At 40.4% G+C, this 18983-nt stretch overlaps 1 protein-coding gene across 4 annotated transcripts in view; it reads left to right on the forward strand.

The window, feature by feature from the left end:
* The window catches only part of Sil1 (SIL1 nucleotide exchange factor), a 269870-nt gene that overhangs the window by 60399 nt on the left and 190488 nt on the right, over nt 1-18983 (forward strand). The gene's annotated exons all lie outside the window — the stretch shown is intronic.

Consider the following 18983-nt stretch of genomic DNA (forward strand, 5'->3'; position numbering starts at 1 on the left):
ATCTCCAGCATCTCTCCAAGGTTTTACTTGAGGAGTCACGCTTTCTGCTTCATCCTTCTAGTCACCATCTTTTTAAAATTTTTCCTGAGACAGTCTTGTTGCTGGAACTTGCTATGTTGCCCAGGCTTGCGATCTTCCTGCCTTAGCCTCCCGAGTGTTGGAATTGCAGATTTGCAACTCCACACCCAGTCCTTTTGCTGTCTTCTGAGATACAAAGGAGGCCTTGGCAGTACAGTGGCATTTTTGCTTATCACTGGGCTCTCAGCAAAGCCCGGGATGGGGAGTCCTGGGAGCATGGCAGAGGTGGCTCTGAAATGGGACTGCTGCAGCAGGAAGGACTACTGTTTCCTGGGCAATACTCTGCTTAATATTTTTAGTGCATGGTCACAGCAGAACTAAATGTGGTTTCTGATCCCAAATTGGTAATAAATGTAGACATATTTAGAGTCAGAAACAATGCACTTAAAATCCTCTGCTCTTTAATTGTCCTGCCAAATGCTGAGTTTAGGTTTCTTTGTTTCTTGGCTATGTACCCAGCCTTCTACCATCTCTTGGAGAAGGCGCTTGGATTTTCTCTGGGTGTTACGTGGGATTGTGAAACCCGTGAGTTATGACTCTCTGAGCTCTATTGAAAGGCATCTCATTTTTGTGTTTCTGCCCACGTTATGTAAATGTGTATGTTTTAAAATTCATCTCCCTTTCAAGTTTTTAAGGATCTGGTATTATAAATAGTCTTGGACTCTCAGGCATGTTAAAAATAAAATATATGTTTCAGTTGCTGACTTACCTGGAAGACAGTCATTGCCAGCATGGTAGTAGTAAGTTCTCTGTTTGGTGACCCAGTCTCATCTTGCCACAAAACATTTCTGTAAGTAAGTTTTGAAGGGGGGAGGGAGAAATTTGGAGATAAGCCTAGGTGTCCTTAATTAAAGAGCACCCTAATTGTTGCCTATCTCATTATTTTGAAGTTATAATTTGTGTCTCAAGTTGCCCAGAACAGTATCTATTTTTTCACTGAATATTTCTTAGGGTTGCTTTCTTTTTAATAGTTGTATCGTTTGGGCTTTAGATGTTGAAAACCACATTAACCACTGATTGTGAACAGGACTTCAAACTTCCTAAGGATAGTGATAGTATCTTTTGAATATTCTGTTTGTATTATAGTACCCAGTATTCTAAGGGAACTGAGGCTATTGCTAAAATATCTCTATGTGGTACTTGTGTCTAGAGTGTAAATGCTGAGTGCTTATAATCCACAGTAGCACAGAATAAGGGTTGATGTATTTATTTACTTACAAGTAGTCTTTTTGGAGAGCCTCCCTATTTTAGTCCCACTAAGAGGTCTTGACATTCTCTGGAAGCCAGCAAAAGAAGGGAAAGATGAACTCTGATCCCTCTCCATCTGCAGACTGTTATGTGTTGATGAGTTTTTGAAAGTTCTTGATGTCCTTTGGGAGTAAGCTATAAGAAAGCCCATTGTTTTACTGTCAGGAAATCTAGTTATTGTTTTTAAAGGGAAGAAGAAAAAAGGGAGTCCTGATCCCATTTCTTGTTGGATGCTAGCTGCCTCTGTCCAATATGGTCCCAGCAGTGTACGTCTGTTGTACTTGCCCTGGCTACTCCTGCCCTCCCTGACTCCTTAGAGGTAGAAGAGCAGTAGCAGAAATTTGGAGATAAGCCTAGGTCATCAGGAAGCTGGCCTCTAAAGTGTCTGCTTTTAGTCAGCTGGCAGTGATACAGAGCCAGCCAGTATTGCTTAAGGGTTTCAATGGAAATGAGAATGTAGTACAGGTGTACGGGCAGACTTGTGGCTCAGGAAAACTGGGCTCCAAGCAGGAGTTGGTTGGCAGAACAGAAGACAATCCTGTATGGGGATGTAACCCCCAATACTTTTGTTTATCCTGTCTTTTTGCTCAGAATTTTCTCTAATTATAGCTAATAGTAAGAGCTGCAAATTCTTGAACCCCCTCTTTGTGTCAGGCACTGGGCTGTATATTCTGTATCATCTCATTTAATCTGATGCCATACAACTAAATAGTTACCATTATTCCCTTTATAGATGAAGGAATTAGGACTTGGCAAAATTAAGCATGTAGCCCAAAGTCACACAGCTTGTCAGGGAGACCTGCATTGAAATCTAGAGCCTATCCATTGCCATGCAGTAGAGCTAGAATGGAATAGAGCTTCTTATAACATTGATGTTATCATGAGCCACAGACTGATGATCACTCTCAAGACCTTAGGCAGAATCAAGGAACAAGTGTAAGGAGTAGGTCCCCTTGCCTATTCCCCGATAAGAGCTTACAGTCTAAGGGCCTAGGGAAAGTACGCTAACCTGGTCCAGGGTATTTATCTAATTCACCTGGTCACCTGCTGGTCAAGCTCTGGTCATCCTCCCAGGCTCCATTTTCTTTGCCATGTAGAACAATCTTATTTGGTATATCAGGATCATAGACTAGTTGGAAATGAACTTAGATATTGTCTTGGCCAACTTTTGTTCATTATAAATTTCTCCTCTGCTCTGCCGAGTTTTTGCCAGACATGTGGCAAAATATATATGAGGGGAGCAGTTGGCTCTGGGCTCTGTCAGGGGGAGCAGGAATGCTTTGCTGAATGTACAGTAGAGAACTGGAAAGATGGGAGGTTAAGAGGTCAAGCCACAGTGGGAGTTAGTAACTTGGCAGCAATTTTTTTTGAGACAGAGTCTTCATATGTATCCCAGGCTGGCTTGCAACTCATGATGCTCCTGCCTCCACCTCCCAAGTACTGGGATTATACAAGTGAACCACTGTGCTCAGAACTCTGGCTTGCAATCTGAATCAAGAACTTTCTCCTCCTCAATGTTTATGCATATGCTGTGGGCTGAGCCTGTTTGAAGGGCATTCAGTAAGCAAAGTGTGTGTGTATGTGTGTGTGTAGGGGTTGGGGGCCTGGCTACAGGTACTTGGACATGGTAGAAGTGGAGGGCCCCCAGCAGGGACCCAGTAGGCTCATATAGATTTCTGTCTTGACACAGAATGCACCTTTTTATTTGCACTGATGTAGAACAGATAAAATGGTGAATCTAGTTTCTGTGGCTGGTTTCATAGACCACTGTAGAGATAGCATGATCTGTGAAAAGAGCCTTGGTTCTGGGGCCAAACTGGCTTTGAATCCTGACTTTGCTGCTTTCTGGCTGCATGAACTCTAGCAAGTTACTTAACCTTTCTGAATTCGGTCCCTGCATGGGTAAAATGGGTATCATATTAGAACCACCTCAGAGGGTTGTGAAAAGTCACTGAGTTCAGTACTTGCTTGCAACATAGACAGTGCTCTATAAATGTTGACTATAGTTATTGTTGACAGAATTTATTTTTCTCTGGAATGCCCAGTTTTATTACATTGAAATATTGGGGAGGGTATACTACTGGGCTGTTTTTCTCTCCCCAACACCGGTTGCTACAGTTATAATCATTACAGCTCTACAAAGCAGTCTGAAGCATGGCTGAGAGCTCAGAGAAGGTAGAATTGTGTCTGATGGGAGTTTCTTCTTGGAGAATTTGCCTCCCTATCTTCTCTTCCTTTTGGTATGACTGTGCCCATCTCTGTCCTGATCATAGGAACCTGTTGCATTACATCATGACATTAGAGAATCCCTGTGTAGTTGCCACTGGAGGGAATATTTTTTCTCTGTTACCATTAAGATGGTAGTGGAATGTTGAAAAAAAATAGTTCTTATAGAAGTGTTTCTAAATCTCTAGACATCAATGGTCTCGTTCCAACCTTTCAAAGTATCCTACCCTTCTACCTCTGCTTCTTAGCAGACTATCTTGAAGGGGCCCTCTGACTGGATGAGTCCCTGATCTCTTAACATTGCTGCCTACAACTTGAGTTTCTCATGATTCTCTGCTCTCTGCACTCATCTTGCTGCTGCTCTGGTTTCTTTGCTTGGCTTCTTTTCTTTTCCTAATCTGCAGCCATGAATTGAAGACTGTTCTTGCCCACTGCCTTTTTTCCTTTGAGGTTTCTTCCTAAGACAGTAACACTATTTTTGTTGCTTTGGTCACACCTGTCTGCCAATGGTACCAAAACCTTTGTACTACCGTAGCCATCTCTGTTTCTTAGTCTTTTTAAGAAGTTGCCAGAACCTTGGCTTCATTGACAAGCTGGGTGCCTAATGGTATTGAACTCTGATTATTCTGTATATAGATGTTGAGTGCCTGCCATGTCTTCTGGGTCTTCAGCAGTCCAAATGAAGACTGAGCCTTAAGTTCCTTCCCACCATTCAGAGTCTTTGAAAATCCAAGTAGGATTATTCTGGAGAAGCCAGGCTGGGCTTTCTTACATTTAGTTATTTTGCTTGTCTCTTGATTTCTTTTATATAGAGTCACCACTTTTTGTCTCTGAGTTTGCAATTTTTTGCTAATTTCTTTAGATACCTTCTTGAAGATTTTTACAGTTCTGTACTGGAGTATAGGTGGAGTTGATCATGTCCTTCCCCCTCTTGGGATACAAAGGATTGGGAAAGGGTCAGGAATGCCCCTTCTGCCCTTCCACTTCATCCCATCTTGTTTTGCTCTCTTAGAGCTCTAGTTCTAGTAGAATCCTACTTGGCTCCCTGTGCATTCTGGCAATATCAGTACCTGTCCTTGTACTGCCACTGGAAAGGCCTCTTTTTTTTTTTTTGTGGGACTGGGGGATTTGAACTCGGGGCTTCATGCTTACAAAGCAAGCACTCTACTACTACAGCCATGCCTCCAGTCCATTTTGCTCTGGTTATTTTGGAGCTGGGGTCTCCTTAACTATTTTCCTGGGCTGGCCTCAAATCATGATCCTTCCAATCTTGGCCTCCAAAATAGCTAGGATTGCAGGCATGAGCCACTGGTAGCTGGCTGGAAAGGCCTCTTGGGCTCTCCCTTGCAGCCTGCAAAAGTGGCTTTTGGCTTTGTAGCTCTCTGGCCACTCAGAGGCTTGAGTTTGTTATGAATCTTCTACCCTCCTCTAATCACTTTCCTTGGATGCCTTGGTTTGAGAGCAGTCCATGTTTGCTTGGCCCTACATATGACCTCAACTCTTGGGGAAAAGAACCATCCCCATTGTACAAATGGCCATTTCTGAGTCCAGGCTTGCCAGGTAGGTACAGTTAGTAACCATACTTCTTTTGCTGTTCAAAGGCTCTTTCTGTTTTGCTATCTCTCAACTTTCTGTTTAGTTTGTGTCTTAGGGGAAGAAAGCCTATTTGCCTGATTACTCCAAACTTGTTTCTCTTGTCCTTTGAATTATTCTTTTAAAATTCTATTTCTTTTCTTAAGCCTTTACATATTGTTCTTCCTTGTCAGGATTGTCCTTTCAGTGTCTTCTTTGCATTGTTTTTTGAGCTTCATATTTGTCTGCTTAAATTAGGTGGTGAGCTTCTGTTTGTGTAGAGGTGAGTGATTGTGTGTGTGTATAAGTTTGTGCAGCCCGTAAATAGTAATGAATGTATGTCTGTGGGATGAATTTATCCTCTAGCCTTCAGTTTGTAAATTAGGATTGTCTTACAGCTGTTCTTGCAGCCGGCAGTTCTTCATGCTTAGGGCCTGACTCTCTGGATGCCAGTAATGCTAGGAAAAGCTTTGAGTGGGCTAGGTTTACCTTGGAATTTCAGCTTAAAACTGTTTTCAGTCTCTCCATTTTTTAGGTATATGGGCCTCCTTTAATGTCTATTTTCTTTATGTTCTGGGAGCAGCTATCCAAAAAAAGCCTGTGTTCCTAGTTTGAATCATGGGTCAGCTGGAGAGTATGTGGGTGTTGTAAGACGTGTTCCAGTGATGGAGGGATAGACAACCAGGTAACAGGTGCTATCTGAGCACTTTCCATGAATTGCTTTATTTAATCCTTCCTACCATCCTTTGAAGTAGGAGCTCTTATTATGCCCATTTTATGGTGAAGAAACAGGCCTATTGAAGTTGTGTTTACGATCACATTGGTAGGAATTGGCAGAACCTAGAATTGACCTTAAGTCTGTCTGGCTCTTTAATCTGTGTGCTATGCTTTCTACTCAACATTTTTTGTCTTTTTTGCTTTTGTTTCCTCCTTTAAAAAGTGAAACTAGGAATTCTTGGGGGAAAACAAGTACATAGACATACACAGTAAGTAACATGGAGTTCCAAAGACTCCAAGGCAGGCTGCTGAGGTGACTCTACTTGTGTAGGACACTTAGGACTTTTTCCTGTTCTGCTTGTGCTCTGTTCCTGAAGCTAAGAGCAGCTGCTATCCACAGAGCCTGCCAGCTGTGTCAGAAGCTACCAGAGACCAAGCATTCCCCTTTTACTCCAGGTCTTGGCTTCTTCATCCTCATTCCATTCTTTTGTTACTGGAGGATGTATTGTTTACACAGACCCAAGTCCCCTCCCCCAGTCTTATCTGAATGAGTGGAGGACCAGAGGCACCAGGGAAACTGGGACTAGATGGTCTCTTCCCAACCATTCCCTAAGCATCTGCTCTGCACTACAGTAAGCTGGCAATACGGATTTCTGAGAACATCCATTCTCTATTTAAGTAGAGGTACAGCCTACAAATGGTTGGTTTTGATAGAAAAATGGGCATCTTGAGTACCTTACTATCTCTTGTGTCCCAAAGTCCAAGGGTTCTTAGGGAAAGAGTTAACTGGTGGAACATTGAAAATAGGTTTCCCTTTCCTGGGCTGCATCATGGTGTTTTAAGTTAGATGAGGACCCATAAATGTAAAGATGTAGATCTGCTCTCCATGAGAGCCAAGGCCAAGCAGGGGCCAGTGATCAGGTGAATCCAGGGTTAATGGGCAGCAAGTGGTTTAAGCAGGACACTCTCCTCAGGCCAAGTTTGCCAAACTGTAACTCAGTGAATTGTCTTAAATTTGGCTGTGTATCAGAGACTGAGGTTTTCTTTTGCTGTTGCTGCTGCCTGGGTCCCTACTTGTGATGGTGGATTGTCTTAGCAGAATGTAGCAGTAGGCTGCTTCCCCTTTTCCTCTTTCCCCCTCTTTTCCCGCTTCAATATAAAGCCCAGAGAAAACTTTGCTTGTGTTCTCTCGTCTTGTCACTTCTTGAGTAAAGACCAAGACCAGGTGACATAGCTGCAAGCCAGACTTTAGAATAGAGGACACTTACCAGTGCCTGCATGCTGCAGAATTTGCACTTGTTCTCTGAGTGCCCCTGCAAAACCTGGGAGACTGTATCATACTTTTCTCCTGGCCTCACTTCATCTAGGTCTCTCCTCAGTCTTTCCAATGTCCTGTTGAGAATAGGGCATTCAACCCTTGCTCCATGCGCCTTCCCCCTTACAGAAAAACATATGGAAGAAATAAAGGGGTCAAGTGAGTAGTCCATGTGGAATTATTGAAGGGAAATGAAGGATTCATTTGTGAATCGATCTCTCATTCTTAGTATTGGCAGAAAATATTCTTGCTGGTGTGAATGTGTGCAGAGGTAGAGGCTGCTGGGAGCCTGTAGTAACTGCTGTTTACTCTTCCCTCTACACTTTCCCATTCTAGGCGGTGGGGAAGCTGCTATTTGTGTATCAGCTGTGTCTGACTTTTTGTTCCTCAGTCCTTCTGGGCCTCCTCCTGCTGTGCATTTGTTTTCTTTGCCCTTGACTTCCTCCTCATCACTCATTTTTCTTTCCTGTAATGCTAGTTGCACTGTTTATCCCTGGTTATAAGAAGGGAGCACGTAATTCTGTGTGAGTACGTGCACATACACATGAACACTGTCATGTACAGGAAGGAAATCTGTGGCTTTTGGGTTAATGTTTCTTTTATTATATGTTCTGATAATGCTGTGCATGCCTCACTTTATTCCCTCCCTCCCCACAACCAAGTCTGCAAGAAGTAAGAAAGGTATAGGATATTAGGGAAGTTTTAGGGCTATGTCATTTTGAGACCTATCTCCTTGGGGCTCTTTAGCCTTCTCCCTGATGTGTCAGCTCCTATTCCTTGTTCATCCTTACCCAGCCTGGCTCCTTTCCCTCATCCCTAGGCATGGCCAGGCACCTGTCCAAAATCTACTGTGGTGATATGAACTCTCTGTCTTTCAGTGTGATTGGTGTCCCCAGGGAGCCAGGCTACTGTGGGGCGCTTGTGTGGCACTCAGCAGTTCCACTTTGTCCACAAAAAGGGGAGGGGGACTGGCAGAAAGCAAAGGCTTTTGCCGCTGTGTAAGTAAAGCAGCTATTTTTAGCTCCCAAACCTTTGCTTTTCCATTTGGATGTGCTTTTTTAGCACAGTGCTGGTCCAGCAGGGCTGTGTTCTTTCAGGGCTGCAGATGTCCTTAGGGAACATTTCTGTCTGCCCGAGAAGGTGTGGGCTGGGCAGAGGGGTAATAACTTCTGAGAGCCGTTTCAGCTAGGGGTTTGGATCCCACTGCAATAATGTCATGGAACCAGTTGTTGAAATGGAACGGGGAGGAACATGACAGGAGTAGGAGAGAGAAACACCACACTCTTCAGAGATGCCTCTTGTAATTAATTCACTTAAGTAAACTAAGTAAACTTCCTAATGAGATGCATTAGGGACAGGGCTATATACAAAAACCTCTTATATGGATCTGGATTAATACTGACACATTTTGAACTTTTTCTAAGGTTTGTTTGTTCTAATTGTTTAATTTTTTTTGAGATAGAGTCTTCCTATGTAGCCTCGGCTAGCGTGAACTCATAATCCTCCTGCCTCAGCTTCCCGAATGCTGGGATTACAGGTGTGTGCCACCATAACCAGTTTAATTTTTGTTTTTTTCCCCTTATACCTTTCTTTTTTATATTATTTGCCAATTTAGATTAAATTTTCTTTCCTTCTTTCTTTTTTTCTACCGCTTAAACTACTCGTCCACCCTTGGATTTAGTTTTCTTGACTTCTACTCTAGTTTACTGCCCAATTTTTTTTATTGTTTTATTATTCATATGTGCATACAAGGCTTGGGTCATTTCTCCCCCCTGCCCCCACCACCTCCCTTACCACCCACTCTGCCCCCTCCTTCTCCCTCCCACCCCCTCAATACCCAGCATAAACTATTTTGCCGTTATTTCTAATTTTGTTGAAGAGAGAGTATAAGCCATAATAGGAAGGAACAAGGGTTTTTGCTGGTTGACATAAGGATAGCTATACAGGGAGTTGACTCACATTAATTTCCTGTGCGTGTGTGTTACCTTCTAGCTTAATTCTTTTTGATCTCACCTTTTCTCTAGTTCCTGGTCCCCTTTTCCTATTGGCCTCAGTTGCTTTTAAGGTATCTGCTTTAGTTTCTCTGCGTTAAGGGCAACAAATGCTAGCTAATTTTTTAGGTGTCTTACCTATCCTCACCCCTCCCTTGTGTGCTCTCGCTTTTATCAGGTGCTCAAAGGACAATCCCATTGCTGTGTTTGCCCTTGATCTAATGTCCACATATGAGGGAGAACATACGATTTTTGGTCTTCTGGGCCAGGCTAACCTCACTCAGAATGATGTTCTCCAATTCCATCCATTTACCAGCGAATGATAACATTTCGTTCTTCTTCATGGCTGCATAAAATTCCATTGTGTATAGATACCACATTTTCTTAATCCATTCGTCAGTGGTGGGGCATCTTGGCTGTTTCCATAAATTGGCTATTGTGAATAGTGCCGCAATAAACATGGGTGTGCAGGTGCCTCTGGAGTAACCTGTGTCACAGACTTTTGGGTATATCCCCAAGAGTGGTATTGCTGGATCAAATGGTAGATCAATGTTTAGCTTTTTAAATAGCCTCCAAATTTTTTTCCAGAGTGGTTGTACTAGTTTACATTCCCACCAACAGTGTAAGAGGGCTCCTTTTTCCCCTCATCCTAGCCAACACCTGTTGTTGGTGGTGTTGCTAATGATGGCTATTCTAACAGGGGTGAGGTGGAATCTTAGTGTGGTTTTAATTTGTATTTTCTTCATTGCTAGAGATGGTGAGCATTTTTTCATGTATTTTTGGCCATTTGAATTTCTTCTTTTGAGAAAGTTCTGTTTAGTTCACTTGCCCATTTCTTTATTGGTTCATTAGTTTTGGGAGAATTTAGTTTTTTAAGTTCCCTATATATTCTGGTTATCAGTTCTTTGTCTGATGTGTATCTGGCAAATATTTTCTCCCACTCTGTGGGTGTTTTCTTCAGTTTAGAGACCATTTCTTTTGATGAACAGAAGCTTTTTAGTTTTATGAGGTCCCATTTATCTATGCTATCTCTTAGTTGCTGTGCTGCTGGTGTTTCATTGAGAAAGTTCTTACCTATACCTACTAACTCCAGAGTATTTCCTACTCTTTCCTATATCAACTTTAGAGTTTGTAGTCTGATATTGAGATCCTTGATCCATTTTGAGTTAATATTGGTATAGGGTGATATACATGGATCTAGTTTCAGTTTTTTGCAGACTGCTAACCAGTTTTCCCAGCAGTTTTTGTTGAAGAGGCTGCTATTTCTCCATCGTATATTTTTAGCTCCTTTGTCAAAGACAAGTTGGTTATAGTTGTGTGGCTTCATATCTGGGTCCTCTGTTCTGTTCCACTGGTCTTCATGTCTGTTTTTGTGCCATTACCATGCTGTTTTTATTGTTATTGCTTTGTAATATAGTTTGAAGTCAGGTATCGTGATGCCTCCAGCATTGTTCTTTTGACTGAGTATTGCCTTGGCTATTCGTGGCCTCTTGTGTTTCCATATAAATTTCACGGTAGATTTTTCAATCTCTTTAATGAATGTCCTTGGAATTTTGAAGGTAATTGCATTAAACATGTAGATTACTTTTGGGAGTATAGACATTTTTACTATGTTGATTCTACCAATCCATGAGCATGGGAGATCTCTCCACTTTCTATAGTCTTCCTCAATCTCTTTCTTCAGAAGTGTATAGTTTTCCTTGTAGAGGTCATTCACATCTTTTGTTAGGTTTACACCTAGGTATTTGATTTTTTTTGAGGCTATTGTAAATGGAATTGTTTTCATATTTTCTTTTTCAGTTTGCTTGTTGTTAGTGTATAGAAATGCTAATGATTTTTCTATGTTGATTTTATATCCTGCTACCTTGCTATAGCTATTGATGGTGTCTAGGAGCTTCTGAGTAGAGTGTTTTGGGTCTTTAAGGTATAGAATCATGTTGTCTGCAAATAGGGATATTTTGACAGTTTCATTATCTATTTGTATTCCGTTTATTCTTTCTTCTTGCTTAATTGCTCTGGCTAGGAATTCCAGTACTGTGTTGAATAGGAGTGGAGATAGTGGGCATCCTTGTCTAGGTCCTGATTTTAGAGGGAATGGTTTCAGTTTTTCTCCGTTAAGTATAATGCTGGCTGTAGGTTTGTCATATATAGCTTTTATAATGTTGAGGTACTTTCCTTCTATTCCTAGTTTTCTTAGAGCTTTTATCATGAAATGGTGTTGGATCTTATCAAAGGCTTTTTCTGCATCTATTGAGAAGAACAAGAGGTTTTCTTCTTTGCTTCTGTTAATGTGGTTTATTACGTTTATTGATTTTCGTATGTTGAACCACCCCTTCATTTGTGGGATGAAGCCTACTTGGTCTTGGTGAATGATCTTTTTGATGTGCTGAATTCGGTTTGCCATTATTTTCTTGAGGATTTTTGCATCATTGTTCATTAAGGAGATTGGCCTATAGTTCTCCTTTTTGGAGGTGTCTTTGCCTGGTTTTGGGATAAGTGTAATACTGGCTTCATAAAATGTGTTTGGCAGTTTTCCTTCCCTTTCTATTTTGTGGAACAGTTTAAGGAGGGTTGGTATCAGTTCTTCTTTAAAGGTCTGATAGAATTCAGCAGAGAATCCATCAGGTCCTGGACTTTTCTTTTTGGGGAGACTCTTGATTGCTGCTTCAATTTCATTTTGTGTTATAGATCTATTCAGGTGATTAATTTCCTCTTGGTTCAGTTTTGGATGATCATATGTATCTAGAAATCTGTCCATTTCTTTAAGATTTTCAAATTTGTTTGAATATAGGTTCTGGAAGTAGTCTCTGATGATTTCCTGGACTTCCATGGTGTTTGTTGTTATCTCCCCTTTTGCATTCCTGATTCTACTAATTTGGGTTTTTTCTCTCCTCATTTTAGTCAGGTTTGCCAGGGGTCTATCGATCTTGTTTATGTTTTCAAAGAACCAAGTTTTTGTTTCATTAATTCTTTGTATGTTGTTTTTGGTTTCTACTTCATTGATTTCAGCTCTTATTTTTATTATTTCTCACCTTCTATTTGTTTTGGGATTTGCTTGTTCTTGTTTTTCTAGGAGTTTGAGATGTATCATTAGGTCATTGATTTGGGATCTTTCAGTCTTTTTAATATATGCATTTATGGCTATGAACTTTCCTCTCAGGACTGCCTTTGCTGTGTCCCATAGGTTCTGGTAGGTTGTGTTTTCATTTTCATTGACTTGCAGGAACTTTTTCATTTCCTGTTTTATTTCATCGATGACCCATTGTTCATTAAGTAATGAGTTATTCAGTTTCCAACTGTTTGCATGTTTTTTGTCTTTACTTTTGTTGTTGAGTTGTAGTTTTATTGCATTGTGATCGATAGTATGCATGGTATAATTTCTATTTTCTTATATTTGCTGAGGCTTGCTTTGTGCCCTAGGTATGATCTATTTTGGAGAAGGTTCTGTGGGCTGCTGAGAAGAATGTATATTGTGTAGAAGTTGGATGAAATGTTCTGTAGACATCAAGTAGGTGCATTTGATCTATAGTATATTTTAGATCTTGGATTTCTTTATTGATTTTTTGTTTGGGTGACCTATCTATTGATGATAATGGAGTGTTAAAGTCTCCCACAACCACTGTGTTGGTGTTAATATATGCTTTTAGGTCCTTCAGGGTATGTTTGATGAAATTGGGTGCGTTGACATTGGGTGCATACAGGTTGATAATTATTATTTCCTTTTGGTCTATTTCCCCTTTTATTAGTATGGAATGTCCTTCTTTATCTCATTTGATCAATGTAGGTTTGAAGTCTACTTTGTCAGAGATAAGTATTGCTACTCCTGCCTGTTTTCTGGGGCCGTTGGCTTGGTAAATCTTCTTCTAGCCTTTCATCCTTAGCCTATGCTTATTTCTGTCGATGAGATGGGTGTCCTGTAAGCAAAAAATTGTTGGATCTTCCTTTTTAATCCATTTCGTCAAGCGGTGCCTTTTGATGGGTGAATTAAGTCCATTAACATTAAGCATTAGTAATGATAGGTATGTGGTGATTCCTGCCATTTAGTTGTCTTCGTTGTTTGAAGGTTTGATTGTGTGTACCTAAGTTGAGGTTACTCTCTACTGTCTTGCTTTTTCTTTTCCTGTAGTTTGGTGCTGCCTGGCTTTTCATGGTTAAGTTGGGTTTCACTTTCTGTGTGCAGAATCCCTTGAAGAGTCTTTTGTAGTGGTGGCTTTGTGGTCACATATTGTTTTAGTTTCTGCTTATCATGGAAGCCTTTTATTGCTCCATCTATTTTGAATGATAGTTTTGCTGGGTAGAGTATCCTGGGGTTGAAGTTAATTTCATTCAGTGCCCGGAAGATCTCACCCCAAGCTCTTCTTGCTTTTAATGTTTCTGTTGAGAAGTCTGCTGTGATTTTGATCTGTTTACCTTTGTATGTTATTTGTTTTTTCTCTCTTACAGCCTTCAATATTCTTTCCCTAATTTCTGAACTTGTTGTTTTAATGATGATATGTTGTGGGGTAGTTCTATTTTGATCTGGTCTGTTTGGTGTCCTGGAGGCCTCTTGCATCTGTCTGGGAATATCTTTCTCTAGATTTGGGAAATTTTCTGTTATTATTTTGTTGAATATATTACGCATTCCCTTCGCTTGCACCTCTTCTCCTTCTTCGATGCCCATGATTCTCAAGTTTGGTCTTTTGATGGAGTCTGTGTGTTCTTGCATGTTCTTTTCACAGGTCTTGAGTTGTTTAATTAATAGTTCTTCGGTTTTTCCTTTAATTACCATTTCATCTTCAAGTTCTGAGATTCTGTCTTCTGTTGTTCTGTTCTGCTTGATTGGCAGTTCTGTTTTGCAGTTCTGTTTCGTTCTTTTTTCTGAGGTTTTCCATATCCTGGGTGGTTTCCTCTTTAATGTTGTCTATTTTTGTCCTGAGTTCATTTATCTGTTTATTAATCGTGTTCTCTCTTTCACTTTGGTGTTTATACAGTGTTTCTATGGTTTCCTTTATTTCTTCTTTTGCTTTTTCAAATTCTCTATTTTTTTTGTCTTGGAATTCTTGAGAGTCTCCTGTACATTTTGGTTGACCCTATCCAGTATCATCTCTATAAAATTCTCATTGAGTACCTGTAGTATGTCTTCTTTTAAATTATTCTTGTGGGCTTCATTGGGTTCTTTGGCATAGTTTATCTTCATTTTGTTGGAGTCTGGATCTGAGTATCTGTTTTCTTCATTTCCCTCTGGTTCCTATACTAATTTTTTGCTGTAGGGAAACTGGTTTCCCTGTTTTTTCTGTCTTCCCGTTATTGTCCTTCATGTTGTTTTTGTCCCTGTACTGTGTGCAATTAAGTATTTTCTAGCTTGTAATAATAACAATGGTAATATTTAGAATGGAAAGGTGAGAGGAGATGAAAAGCAAGAAGTTAAAGAAAAGGTAAAAAGAAATAAACAGACAAGTAGGAGAAAACAAAACAAGGAATCAAACAAAGTTTCAAAGGTATAACAGGGAGTGTTAGTGTACTAATCGACAGTAAGGTGAACAGGCATTAGAGAGACAGAGGATTGAAAATAAAAAATAAAAAGAATAAAGATAATAATAAAAATAAAACATAAGTAAATGAAAGAAATATATATATATGTAAATAAAATAAAACAAAATGAAAAATAAATAATAAAATAAATAAATAAACAAACCCCTCCAAGTTCAAATGCAAAGAAGTTTCTGTCTTAATAATTTTGGTGTCCGTCTCAGTCTCCAGTCCTGGGGATGGTGCCTCAGATGTTGTTCTGTAGTTGTCTCATCAAAGGGGATGCATAAAGTAGAACAAAACTGCACACACACACACACACACACAAAAACACACAAAGTGTCCCAAGTTCAAATCCAATACAGTTTCAGTAAGTTTTTCAGCATACAGGTATAGTTCGGTTGTTTTCTCATCAGAGGTAGGGAGAGAGAGAAAAAACAAAAAAAAATAAAGAAAAGAGTCTGGAGACAGTTCTGTGAATGGTATCTGGGGCTGTGGCTTGCCCGCTGCTGTCAGCCTGCTGTTGCTGGAGGTGTTATTTATGCAGATCTCAAGGTGAGCTTAACACTCACCTGGCCCTGCAGGCTTTGTTTACTTAGAGTTCTCCTAGGCGCCCTTGCCACTGCTACAAGCTTTCCCCTTTCCAAGCACACTGGGGGAGGTGACTCTTTTTTCCCCGGGTGGAGGTCGGTCTGTCCTGGGGGCTGTGCTGCTCTGGCCCAGGGTTGTCTGTGGGAGTACTGCGGTACCGCTAAGCTCACCTTGTCCGCATCTTCCCAATCCGTCTGGACGTGGGTGACTGGTGGCCTGGGGGCCCTCCTGGTTTCTCCGTTGAAGTGGAGATGCTCTGCGCCGGCTGGAGGTGTGGAGGGGTCAACGTTTTGCCTCTTCTCGGTGTTTTTGCCTGCAAGGTGTGTCTCCAGGGTCTCTCCAAGATTTCACTGTAGGAGGCACGCTTTCTGCTTCCTCCCTCTAGCCGCCATCTTGGAATCTCCCCCCAATTTTTTTTTTTAAATTTTGCTATTCTAAATGGAAACTTTGTTCCTTTTAAACATTTTTCTCTAACCCGAGGTAACTCTTGGTAACTGATTCTGCTTTCTGTCAATTTGCCTATTTTACATATATTTCATGTAAGTGGAATAATACAATAACTGTTTTTTTATAGTACTGGGGATTGAACTCAGGGCTTCCTACATGCTTAACAAGCCTCTACCACTTCAGCCCCAGCCCTTTTGTTTGTGTTTTTTGAGATAGGGTCTTACTAACTTTGTCCCCTCCAACTCATGATGCTCCTGCCTCTTCCTCTTTTGTGTTTGGCTTATTTTACTTGATACAGTGCTTTCAGGGTTCATTTGTATTGTGGCATATACCATAATTCCATTCTTTTATATGACTGAATAATAATCCATTGTGTTTATATACAAAATTTATTTATTTAGTGTAGATGTACTAAATTTAAAAAATCTGTTTAGCAGTTTATGGGTACTTGTGTTGTTTCTTCCTTTTGGATATTGAAAATAATACTTGTATAATTACATATGAATATTCATATACAAGTAGCTGTTTGAGTCTGTTTTCAGTTCTTTTGATATGTATGCCTAGGAGTAGAATTGCTGAGATATATGGCAATTATATATGTAGCTTTTTAAGGAACCACCAAACTGTGTTCCGGAGTAGATGTGCTCTTTTACATTCCCACCAACAATGTATTATTGTTCATTTAATTCACACTTTCACTAATACTTGTTATTATTATTATTTTTGGTGTTACTGGGATTTGAACTCTGGGCCTAATGCTTGCTGTGCAGTGCTCTACCACTTGAGCAACTCCACCAGCCCTATTTGGTGTTGGGTATTTTCGAGAAAGGTTTTTGCAAATTGTTTGCCCAGGCTGGCTTCTAACTGCAATCATCCTTATCTCTGCCTCCCAAGTAGTTAGGATTATAGGTATGAGTCACTGGTGTCCAGCTGTTATTTTTCTTTAAAAAAAATTATTATAACTATCTTAGTGTGTATATTGAGTGGTTTTGATATACATTTCCCTAATGGTTAATGATGTTCAGAATCTTTTCATATTACATATCTTTTTTTGAGAAATGTCTAAGCCCATTTTTAAATTGGATTTCTTGCCTTTTTATTGTTGAGATTTAGAAATTCTTCTTTCTTTTTTTCCTTTTTTTTTTTTGGCAGTACTTTCTAGGCAGGCACACTACCACTTGAACCACTCTCTCAGCCCTAGACATTTTTGATATAATTTTTTTTGCTGTGCTAGGAATTGAACCCAGGGCCTCATGCATATTAGGCAAGTAGTCTACCAGTGAACTATACCCCCAGCCCTATGATAATATAGTCTTTTGAAATATAGTATTTTAAATTTTGATGAAGTCCAATTTATCTCTTTCTCTTTGTTGCTTGTGTTTTTGGTGTTACCTTTGAGAAACCATTGTCAAATCCAAGGTTATAAAGATGGTGCTCATGTTTTCTTTTAAGAGAGTTTTATACTGTTAGCTCTTAAATTTCGGTCACTGATCCATTTTGAATTAGTTTTTGTATATTATGGAAGGGTCCAATTTCATTCTTTTGTCTGTGGATAGGGAGTTGTTCCAGCATTGTTTGTTCAACAGGGATCCCCATTGTCCTTTCTCCATTGAATGGTTTTGGCACCCTTGTTGAAAATTAACTATATATGTGATTATTTCTGTGCTCTCAGTTCTATTCCATTGGTTTATATGGTTGTCTTTATGTCAGTACCACACTTTGTGTGTGTGTGTGTGTGTGTGTGTGTGTGTGTGTGTGTGTATAGGGTCCATTATATAATCCAAACTGGCCTTGAATTCACTATGTAGCTCATCCTGGTTGAATTTGTAATCCTCCTGCCTTAGCCTTCCAAGTGCTAGAATTACAAGCATGAGGCACCATACCACACCTCTGATTACTGTAGCTTAGTGTTAAGTTTTAAGATCAGGAAGTATGAGTCCTCTAACTTTCTTCTTTTTCAGTATTGTTTTGGCTATTCTAGGTCCTTTGAAAATCCATATGGAAGCTGGGCATGGTGATGCATGCCTGTTATCTTAGCTATTTGGAAGGCAGAGATAGGAGGATTGAGGTTTGAGGCCAGTATGGGCAAAAAAGTTAGCAAGACCCTATCTCAAAAAGCAAACTGGGTGTGATAGAGCATGTCTGTAATCCCAGGTACTTGGGAGGTAGAGGTAGGAGGATTGCGCTCTGAGGCCAGCCTGTTAAAAGTGAGCAATCCTATCTGTAAAACAAACTAAGACCCAAAAGGGCTGGGGACATAGCTTAAGTGGGGGAGTACTTGTCTAGAAACTGAAAAGCCCTGAGTTCAAACTCCAGTACTGTTCCCTACTCCCCCCCCCAAAAAAGGAAATTCCATTTAAATTTTAGGATGTTTCTCCATTTCTGCAAAAAATACTATTGAAATTTTGATAGAGATTGAATCTCTGTGTTGTGTTGGGTAGTTTTATCCAATTAATCATATTAAGAATCCAATCCATGAACACAGGATGTCTTTTCATCCTTATGTCTTTTTAATTTTAATAGCTACTAGGGCCTGCATTTGATTTGTTTGTTTGATCATTGGAAAGGTGATGGGAAAGGCTCTGTGGCTTGGAAATGTTGAACTTTGCTGGCTTAGAGGTTGCTGATGCTATTATCAGCAGCAGTCATTGTTCTCAATAGACCTTGGTTTTTGTTCTCCAAATAGAAGAATCCAAGCAGAGCACATGGATGGGGTGAGGTAGAATAGCTTTATTGAGGGAAGGGAGTCACTGGTTTTGCCAGGTGTGAAAAGGGAAGAAGAAGGGCTGGGGCGGAGGGGAGGTCTCTTGGTATGTCATTTTTATCCCACCTTGAACTTGGAGGTGGGAAGACCTTATGTCATCACCAGCTTCTCTCACCTGTGGGCTGGGGGAGGAGCCCTTGAGCCAACAAGGGGAGCCGTCCCAGATGATCCCTAACCTAGCCTGCCTCAATGCCATTTGTCTTTAGATATGATAATGGGTATGGTTAAAGTAGATGTTTTTAGAGGCTTATGTGGACTTGGACCAGCATCTGTTCACATGCACAGCAAATGGTTAATTTCCTTTTTTCCCCCCACAGTAGCAATACTATTTTCGACAACCTGATAAATTATTAATGAGGAAGTAAGGGATCAGGGTTGTTATAGCACACACAAGAGTCTTGGTAGAGTTTACACCTTCAACCAACTCATATCTCCTCCTAAGTAGCCAGATCTGTTACAGGAGATAGAGGCTTTAGACGTATCTCGGAGTGGTAGATGACTTGTCATGCCTCTATGCTGTAAATGT

Source organism: Castor canadensis, chromosome 6 (assembly GCF_047511655.1).
Source record: "Castor canadensis chromosome 6, mCasCan1.hap1v2, whole genome shotgun sequence".
Lineage (NCBI taxonomy): Eukaryota > Metazoa > Chordata > Mammalia > Rodentia > Castoridae > Castor > Castor canadensis.